Here is a 10,941-nt window from a genome sequence, read left to right as displayed (position 1 = left end):
AAATGAGTGTAATTCCCCAAATGGTGGAATATTCCTTTAACCAAATTCCCATACAGCCCTTACAGAGTGCTTTAACTGACGTTTTCACACACTTATCCACAGAAGAAATCCCATCTGAACAACATGGATTACTTACGAACATCTCTTCTCAAGGCCACTTCACATCAAGCTCAAGGCCACTTCAGATTTGGAAGTGACACAGACACTTTTATGTGTTTTTTGCCTTGTTGGCAAGAAGCTTAATAGCACAATAAACTAAATAAAATCACATGTCCTCACAATCGGCTTATGTCCGCCCCCCACCCCCTGCCCAAGTTGTTCTTGAGACGCCAGTCTAGATAGCAGCTGTGTACAGGGATCTGGCCCTGACCTGACAGAGGTCCAGTGGACTTGCACCCATATCTGGGCCACATCTAGACCAGGGTCAGATGATGAATGTAATGCTCCATGCCCTATGGGTGCAGTGACAGGGTTTTAAGATTGGGGAACAATCAGTGTTCAGCAGTGTTTGGGATATCCTGAGATATCTTACCTCAGCGCAACTTGGCATTGAGCCATGTGTGTGGTTGGCATATTTATCTGTCTGCCCAGTGTGTGAAAGTTCATTACACCGTGGGTGTGTGCTTGTATATATAGTGTGTGGGTGTGTGTGTGTGTAGCGTGTGTGTCTGGCCTTTGCAAGCACCTGCTTGTGTTGGCGTTTGCCTATTTATGTTGACGTGCACCATATATCCTGACCTACCATTTTTCTTGTCATGTTTGTGAGCCAGTGGGTTATGTCTAGGTGTCTGAGTTATGTGCTTAAAGCACTTGGGTCTGGGTATGTGTGAGCAGGTATGTGTGTATAAATGTAAGTTTGTCTGACAGCACCACTTCACACGCGGGAATGCATGTCTGCAGGCGTCTGAGAATGAAACAGCAGAGTTATTTTTGTGCCTGTCTCCTTTTTACTGACAGTGAAGTTGTTTATGGGGCAAGATTAAGCGTGTGTGGAGCGTCTATTTTTATTGGAAGGACTGGATCTCTTTGCTGCACATGATCGGATGGAGCACTCACAAGGGAAGCATCGGGTGACCATCATGTCCAGACAGGGTGCAATAAAACTGCAAACATCAGTGTGGTAACGATGCTGTGTGGAACAGGATCACAACTGCATTGCTCTCTTTCATATTGATATGCTGCTATTGCATATCCATTTGGTACATCAAGTAACAATAAATTATGTACAAATGGAGATCAGGACACTCTAGAGCCAGAAGAATGGAGGTGCGTGTGCAAGAAGTATAAGTATATAAGTATATATACTCCTTTGATCCCGTGAGGGAAATTTGGTCTCTGCATTTATCCCAATCTGTGAATTAGTGAAACACACTCAGCACACAGTGAACACACAGTGAGGTGAAGCACACACTAATCCCGGCGCAGTGAGCTGCCTGCAACAACAGCGGCGCTCGGGGAGCAGTGAGGGGTTAGGTGCCTTGCTCAAGGGCACTTCAGCCATTCCTACTGGTCAGGGGTTCGGACCAGCAACCCTCCGGTTACAAGTCCGAAGTGCTAACCAGTAGGCCACGGCTGCCCCAAAGTATCATGTTAAACTGATAAGAACAGATGCTACACTTGATCTTAGCCAAAAGGCTGAGTGGTAGCATCTTTTTCTTCTCTGGTGGCTTTGGAGAGTTTTTACATACATACTTCTACTGGTTTTGTATTTGTCCTAAGAGAGAATACCATTTTGATTGTTTTTTTAAGTATGATAGCCTTTGAAATAATAGACTAGACTTTGAAACAGATTCCTAAGTTTAGTAATTTTGTGACACAGCATCCACACTTTGTGTACTTGACAAACAGTCTTGACCTGCTTTAGAATGATGTGAACAAGCAAGCAAACAAACAAGAAACACATGCTACATACAAGCATTCCTATTAGATGTCTTTCTTTGCCTCCTAAATCATTACCGTTAGACATTCATAGGTCAAATGTATTTTATGTTAAGAGAATGGTCAGATAGGTGAACAGGTCATGTTTGTTTTTGGTCTTACCCCCACTCACAAGTTATGTAAGTGGTGTAAGTGATCATTTTACACTACTTAGATTTTATCTGAATAATGTTAACAAGCTGCTGGCCATGTAGTATTTTGTGGCAAGTTCTGATGACATGCATAATACATCACGGGACAGGTGGTGTTGTAAACATGATAGTGGGGGGCAAAGTGCAGCTAGGAAGGAAATATGGATAGTGGACAGGTCAGCTGCATCTGAAAACAAGAAAACAAAACATTTGTTTTGATGACATCTCCATAGAGCATGTTAAAAGACAGTTATGTAACCACAGACACCTAGCTTTCAAAACATCTTCTCATCTACTCAGATGATGGCTTTGTAGAGCCTTTGTAGTGCCAAGAAAACTTACATCTCTCACTGCTTATTTGATCTTCACAATCCCCAGATCACATTTATTTGAGATGAAACAGGAAAGACTAGGCTCACTATTGCTGTAGTCGTTATAGTCTGTAACCAACACTTTCAACTATGACATTATAGCAATACATATTCTGCCTCTTCCTCCAACCAGATGAGGATTATGAGGTGTATGGTGTAGACCTACGTCTAACGGCAATAGCACATAAAGATGCTTTTGCATGGTTGTCACTGCTAAGCACTGGTGGGAGTACTGCTGCTGATAAAAGGAGTCAGTGCCAGTGAGTGGCAGGATTGGAGATGGAGACGGTGCTTTTCACAATATAATAACATTTATGGTCCAGCAGCAGCCACATCTTTATTATGTATTCAAGTGACGAGAACTAAGGCTGGATACCTTTACTTGCAGACCCGTATTCTGACTAGCTATTTGCGCTTGACAAAAGCTAAGGTAATACAAAATGTTTGTGGCTTATTTGTATAAGGGTGCAAAGGTGATGTTGAAAGAATTGTGAATTAGCATTCTAGTCTACTGTATTTCTCCTGTCCTTGTCCTATGCAAGCATACTTTGTTTATCCTTGAATTCAATGAAAGCCTTTTGCCTATCACCAGGTGTGAAATGTTATTGTTTGTAGACACAGTGAGGGGCCAGGCCTCTGAGGAACTTCCCAGGAAAGGGGGTAGTTTTAATTAAAAGACAATAGAAGCTGACCAGACCTGATGAAGGCCTAATCCTCATCCTCCCTTTCTATTGCATATTCAAACTGGGTTGGACCTAGAGGTCACTCCTTCTTTTGTTGTAACATAAAGTTAGTATACACCTCTGTGTAGTTAGAGATACGGGTGAATCCTCTTGGTGAAACTTGTGGCTCTCCCTTGATGCACATCATTGTAAAGAATAAAGCCTGTTTCCTGATTGACCATTCATCCTGACTGAGTTTCAAGATAACTGGGGTACATGAAAATGACCATCAATGTCCAATAATTGTTGTTATTTGCTGGGGGTGAAAGTATACCAGAAGATGCCAACTCACCACTGGGCACACAGGGGCATTTGGTTTAGCTTTCCAGTCAGAAAGTTGGCAGAGATGGACAAAGTGGAACATGACTGAGGTATCTGGTACGGTTACCAACATGGCTGGCTACTTTGGTGACACAGCTGGGAAATCATTAATTTGAACAATTTTGGCCCATTTTCTCTTCTTAATCTAATTTGTACATTCACTGTGGTTACAGTCTTGGGAGCATATTGGTGTTTTATCTTAAGCCCACAGCAAAGGCTCTGAAGATTATCCTTAAAGGGGAGCAGACGAGCGAGCATGCTGTGTCTGTCCTTGAAAGCTGCAAATAGAGGACACGGACTTCCTAAAACCCACTGTGGTTTGAGATACTTCACTCCATCTAATGATACTGCACAGTGCATTAGTGACTGGTTCTTAGGTAAAAAGCAACAAAAATGCATAAAAGGAACAGTGAAATTGGCTATAATAATACAGCTCCACACCAAGTTTATAAAAGCTGATAACTATGCGGTGATACTGACACAATCTAAGAAAATGTGTAAATCCACAATGGTAAACAAGATATAATGTAGTCATTAGTGTTGCAACGGTTGCAGGATTTCCCAATAGTGTCCAGTGGTTCTTAACTGGTCTGGCTTTGGCATCCACAATTTTCCATGTTCATTAAGTTGAGACCCATATATTTTTTAGTATTAAAGCCAATGGATACGGTGAGCGACATAGTAAGACATGCAAAGTGCCTGTAGGCCTAGTTTGGAACATGCTGATGTTTGGCATTACATGCGGGTACCAGGCTTGTGCAAAATTCCAGAATTGAATTGAAACTGGCTCTTAAATTCCAATTGAATTCTTGAATTTCACTTGCATTTCAATTGAAGTAGCAAACAGGAAGCAGAATTGCAATTCGAATTGTGCACAACCCTGGTGGGTAGGGATGGGCGATATGGACAAAAAATAATATCTCGATATTTTTTGTGATTTTGACGATAACGATAATTAGTCGATATCCTTTAAAAAAAATTTTTTGTTAAAGAGTTACTTTACAGCTCATTATTTATGAATGGCATCATTACAATAATAACCAATAACCTAACCTGTGACTGTCACATAAACGTAGTCTTTGTCCATGGCAATGACTGAGATACAAATAAAGTCTATCAAAATAATTGTCCAATATTAGATCAGATAATAATCTGAATTTCCGATCTGATAGCAATTTTTTTTTAAACTACAAGCTCCCAGAATGGTTCCACGACCCACTTTTGTGTCCCTACACACCAGTTAAGAAACACTGGTGTAATCAATGCATCATTACCAAAAACAATCACACACTGACTGATACCCTAAACCTCAAACCATCCTATCAATCAAAGTCAATATAACTTGCCTATTCGCATAATGCACAGTAATATGATTAACAAGACTATTACATAAAATTTGAGTGAAATGGACATTCCCCTTTGCTTTAGAGAAACCACAGAAAGAAATAAGTGCAAAAAAGAGAAAAAAGATAAATGAATATCTCTGTGGCCCAGAGTAAACACATTTGGCTGTGTTTCATGCAGAGTGTCCATGCTGGAGTTTAACCCACATGTTGATAATGAATAATGACATGTACGCAGAACTAACAAGGTGGAATGGGCTCGCTCGCCAGACCTCCCATTCAGGGAAACACAGATTGGGTTAGGAGAACAGCAGTGTGATTTCAGGCACGTTTTCAGGAGGCACACACACACACACTTATCATTTTTAAATGAAATTGCTTTTCCTGCAATGACCAGGTGAAAGGTCTTGTGAGGACTAGCTGTGTGTGCCTAGTAGGTGTACAGTTACTTGTGTGCATGTGTAGTGCATTTATATTTAGGGTTCCCACTCTAAGAGAAATAAACTGATACCTCAGTTTAGCATGACACATACATTCATAAAGTCAATAAACTGAATTTCTATGACCTATTATATAATGAAAGGGAAAAATATACCGACCAAAGATTTCAGAACAGTGTTCTGAACTAGCGTTCAAAAATCAGATGATTAAATGGCCAAGTATACTTGCATATAAGGAATTTGGTCTCTGCATTTATCCCATCCGTGAATTAGTGAAACACAAAGAGCACACAGTGAACACACAGTGAGGTGAAGCACACACTAATCCAGAGGAGTGAGCTGCCTTGCTACAGTGGTGCTCTGGGAGCAGTGAGGGGTTAGGTGCCTTGCTCAAGGGCACTCCAGCCATGGACGTGGGCATGGGAGAGCAATGCTCAACCACTTCCCCCGCCTACATTTTTCCTACTGGTCAGGGATCAAACCGGCAACCCTTTCAAGCCCGAAGCCCTAAACAGTAGGCCACGGCTTCCCAGAATTGGTGTATATGATTATTAGCTTTAAGCAAGCAATAATAATCACATATACACAAATTCTGAGTGGAAATATATTTGTACTAATGTATTTTGGCAAGTCAATTTTAAACTGCTACAACAAAATTCTTTGACTTTCCCCCAAAATGATAAAATTCCCTGACTTTCCTGTCTGGAATAGACTTTCCAAAATTCTGATATTCTAGAAATTCCATGACCTGTGAGAATCCTGGAGAATCTCCTGGAATCACCTGGAGAATCTCTGTCAGCAGAGCGAAGAGACATTCATGAGGTGAGCACAAAACCACCCATGCTATATGCATGTACATTTGAACTTGTACATAATCAGTGTTTGCATTCAAGAGTAGAACAAACATGAATGTGCATGTGTATGTGTGTGTTCATGTGCTCTCGTACTTGTGAATGCATTGTTTGCACAAGCATGTCAAGCATGTGTGCGTAACCTAAGAGTAATGGGTGAAAGTCTACGTACTGTACTAGATGTCTGAGATGACATTGTGTGAAACTGAGCAAAGTTGGATCCCTTCAGCTGGGCCCTATGTACATATACATATGGCTAATGTATACAAGAGAATCTGGGCACGGATTCAAAAACAGAATTGCACTCAATTACACACCGGCAAAACCACAAGCCCGAGCATCTGCAAACTACCAGCATAGACTAACACCTTATCAAATAATTCTGCTAAGATCATTTGGGGGTGATATCCCTTTCATAGGAAATGGCGCTGTATGTAAGTAATACTGCCATTTCTGCCTCTCTTTACTACAGACTAAATCTGAGATGTTTCTAAAGAAGTCTGGTGGTTGGGAGTAGCTGAATGCCTTGCATAAATACATTACATTACATTTGGCTGACGCATTTTTAGCCAAAGCTAAATTAGGTCTCAACATGTCCATGTCTAAATTGCAGTTCTCATGAAGTGTTCCTCAAAACCACCAGATTACCAAGAAACAGAGCTGTGCTCATATGGCAATCTATCCTCATAACAGCGAAGCTACACCAGGCGCGTAACTGAAGCGTTCCGTTTGCGACGTGTAAAATCCAATTTAGATGAATGGTCTATTTTTTCCGAACGTACGCGCCGCTATCACGTCTGGTGTAGCTACTTCCATTGATTATAGTGGAAGCTAATTGTTGCAGCAGACGCAACGCGAACGGAACGCTTCAGTTACGTGCCTGGTGTAGCTCAGCCCTAAGTGTATACTAATGTAAAAGACCAACAACAAAGATCTTGCCTTGTTGACACCAGACCGCATCTCAGTTCAGAATGAGAGTGGGTCTGGAAAGGGTTTATTGACTTACGACATCCAGGGATGTAACTAGCAGTGAAATTAAACTTAAATTGGTGCATTAAATTCTTACCAAATCGTTTCAGAAGTGCAGCAATCTTGTAAACGAAGGTTTTAAATGCAGATTTTTCAATTCTAAAGAAAATACACGTCTGTATCTGTTTAACCCTGTCACCATCTGTGCAGCCATTGGCTGTTTTGAATGCACTGCTCTATCTATCATCACACGGGGCAGCCGTGGCCTACTGGTTGGGGCTTCGGGCTTGGAACCGAAGGGTTGCTGGTTCGATCCCGACCAGTAGGAAAAATGTAAGTGGGGGAAGTGGTTGAGCACTGCTCTCCCAGGCCCACCTCCACGGCTGAGGTGCCTTGCTAACCCCTCACTGCTCCCAGAGCGCCGCTGTAGCAAAGGCAATGGTGTTTTAAGCCCCCAATGTCATCTTGCAGGCAGCACTGCCACCGTCGACTTAAAGGCTCCTAACTCTAACCTTAACTTGTGCCTTCCAGGCAGTGCTGCCTTGAAGACAACGTTGGGGGCTTAAAACACCAAGAAATGTAGCAAGGCAGCTCACTGCTCCTGGTTAGTTTGTGCTCATCATGTGCTTCACTTCACTGTGTGTTCACTAATTCACAGATGGGATAAACACAGAGACCAAATTCCTTGTATACACAGCAAGTATACTTATATATAAACCTGATTTACGATTTTATGATTTACGATAAAGCCCACCCCATGCCAGATTAGCGATTGTGATTGGATGCCTGAGTTTAAGGAACATTGGAAATGAGCGTCAGTGGCCTCTTGGCCAGACGGACCTGCAGAGCAAATTCAAATTTGCCAATGGTTCCTATGGGTATTCCCAGGCTAACAAAGATGGGGACTCAGGAAGGGAATTAGTAGTCAAGCTTTCAGAGAGTGTAGGTTCAAAGTGATACCTCAGTTTAGCATGACACATACATTCATAAAGTCAACTATACAAGACATAAACGCTTGCCCAAGATATCCCATGTGCTCTTGAGCAGATATGTTATTTCATCTAGAGATTCCAGAGGGAGACATGCAAAGCTAAATGCATATTTTCCCTACATAAGGAGCTGATCTGGATTAGCATGTCTGCTAAATCAAACGTCCGCTGTAAAATTAAAAAAAAGCACTTGAGCTCAGACAGCTGATCTGGGATGAGATTGGCCTAAACACTCTACACACGAACTTAGATTAAGGAGAAAGTAACCCTGCTCTAAGGTCAAGATGATGAGGTTTTTGGAATGTAACTATGGAAATCTGTGGAATGGTCTTTTTAAACAAAGTCATAGACTGTTTATTGTAGGCTTCCTAAGACTTATGGTATGGGACTTATCTAAGGAACAATGTTTATAAATGTTAATGTTATGTTAATGTTATAAATGGCAAAAAGTGAAACATTCAACTCATCCTTACATACCCATTTTGGATTTTAATAATGTATCCAAGTCCCCTGTTGACCTTCTATTTAATATATAACAATAACAAATCATCCATATAGATTTCATTTTGGTATTCCCAAAAATTAAGCTGAACACATATGGTCAATTACAGGGTACAGGACTGTTTTTGTTAAAGCACCCCACCCCCCTCACTCTCCTAATTAAAGGAGGTAATTTTCCACATTTTAAATCATTTAATCTATAGTGCTACTCAGCTCAGAGGTTGTGGTGAGGACATCCATATGTAGTCTTCACTCCCAAAGGCAGGCCAAACGAGAACACCACTGTGTAGGTTTCAACACACCGAGTTGGGCATCCGATTGGCTAGAAAGAAAACAGGGGCATCTTGTGGGATGCCATGCACGGCCAACTACATGTATGTGTACTGCATTGCACCTCTTGGCTAGTTGCCAATTGCAAGGCGCAAGTCTCTCAACCTCATTTACAAGCAAAAACACCTGCACATGCACCCTTGCAAAGCAGCAGGAGTGGAAAGTCAAAAAAAGACAACGCCATGATTGTCTCCAAGTGCATCAATGGCACCTTGTCTTCGGAATGCAGAGGGGATTCCCCCTCCCCCCCAAGAGAAGTGAGCAAGAGAGAATTGAGTGGTGGAGGATGGATTACAACCCCCCTGGCTGTGGAGGCATGTGTAGTCACGTAGCTTCCCTTCATAAAGCCCAACACTGGTCCCCAGCTGAGTTGCTGGCTGGCGCTCACTGCCCCAGTGCTCTCCAGTGAGTCTCCTCATAAATAGTATGCTCAGCACCTCTAGAGTACCATCATGCTCTATCATTACCTTCTCAAATGATCCAGTAACATGGAGGCCAAACAGCAGGCAGGCAACATGGGAAAAAATCCTTCACATTACACAACTTCTTAGAAGTAGTGGCAAATAGATTTTCACCAATAAAGTGGACATTTATAAAAAATAAAAAAAAACATCTACTTGCACAAATTTGATGACCACCATACCATAGGTCAGGCTTTTTCTCCATCAACTGGCATGGACAATTACAGTAATGTTGAAATATGAAATAACCTCATGATGGAAAAAGATGGGTTCTTCGCTGGCATGGTTGGACATGATGCCACTGCCACAGGCCACACACCTGATAGTATGCAAGTTCAAACCCAGAATGTTCCAATCTCTGGAATGTGTCCTCCGTGTTCTTGAGTTGGAATGAGATAGTGGATTAACGAACCATGAGCCTGACAATCACTCAACCCCATCAAGTGTACACCGTCAGTGCATGTATTCGAAACTCTTCCTGTTTATGGCTCTTTGCTGGCGGCGCTGGCGGTTGCTTGCTTGCCTTGGTGGAATGCAGTGGTTGACTCTGATCTGATACTCATCTGACCAGACACGCCAATTCTCTTGCCTATTCTGAGACGATGTTGACAGCACTTTTTTTGGCTTCCGCTGAAGCTTGGGGATTCTCTGAGAAGGCCATTCAGAAACATCAGCATCTGTTTCACATTTGACTGAAGGGTGTCTGCCTGTTTGGCATCACATGGCAAATTTGTGACACTTTTGGGCAGACAGGCAGTCAAGCCCAAAAGTGTCACAAACCTCCTTCAAGTCATCGTTGGGTGATCAAAATGGCAGGATTGGATTGGACCCACCTCATTTTCTAGAGTGAACATGACCGAGCAGGCACCCTGTGAGAAATCTAAATATAATCAGCAGTTTTGGCCTTTCACTGCTTAATGATAAGAGCAATATGTGCCAGTTATGCCTCCTCAACCTATCTGAAGCTATTCTGTGTAACATTTCCCATGAAACAGATTTTACAGGAAGAAACTGGCGGTGGTGAGGGTCGGGTTAGGAGAGGATAAGAGAAGGCTCTGAGGCTTCACACTAACAAATTGGGCTGGCCATCAACCGAACCCCTACTCTTTTTCACTTTAGGTCGTTTTTCACTTACATGTTTATTATCTCCATCTTCTGCCGCCTTCTCTCTAACCCTCCCATACACCATCCCTTGCTTTTTTTCTTTAATTTCTCTCTCTCTCTCTCTCTCTCTCTTAGCTTGAGCTGATACATCTAAGGCTCTGGTCCAAAATCAACTCTTCCGTTCAGTTCACAGTGTCAGGCTGGAACAGAGAAACCCCCAGAGGCCCGACCTAAAATAGGAGTCTGCCTTTGGCAGAGGTTAGGAACAACAATTCAGTTTAAAAAAAAAAAAAAAGAAAAGAAGAAAGACTTGGGGAAGGATGGAGCGATTGACATGACGACAAAGAAAAAGAACCAAATTCCCCTAAAAAACGTCTAGCTGCCGCAAGTTCATCCAAGTTGAACAAGGACGTGCCTCCGCAGTCAAAGTTCACAGTGGATTCAAAGAAAAGTTCAATTCTAATGAGGCT

At 42.1% G+C, this 10,941-nt stretch overlaps 1 pseudogene; it reads right to left on the bottom strand.

Moving 5' to 3' along the window:
* Positions 1-1,549: 1,549 nt before the first annotated feature.
* Positions 1,550-1,646, bottom strand: LOC121708128 (annotated as a pseudogene).
* Between the last annotated feature and the right edge of the window lie 9,295 nt (positions 1,647-10,941).

This window comes from Alosa sapidissima, chromosome 4 (genome assembly GCF_018492685.1).
Source record: "Alosa sapidissima isolate fAloSap1 chromosome 4, fAloSap1.pri, whole genome shotgun sequence".
In the NCBI taxonomy this organism is placed as follows: domain Eukaryota; kingdom Metazoa; phylum Chordata; class Actinopteri; order Clupeiformes; family Clupeidae; genus Alosa; species Alosa sapidissima.
Note: the sequence above shows the minus strand (reverse complement) of the source record. Positions and strands in the feature narration are given on the sequence as shown.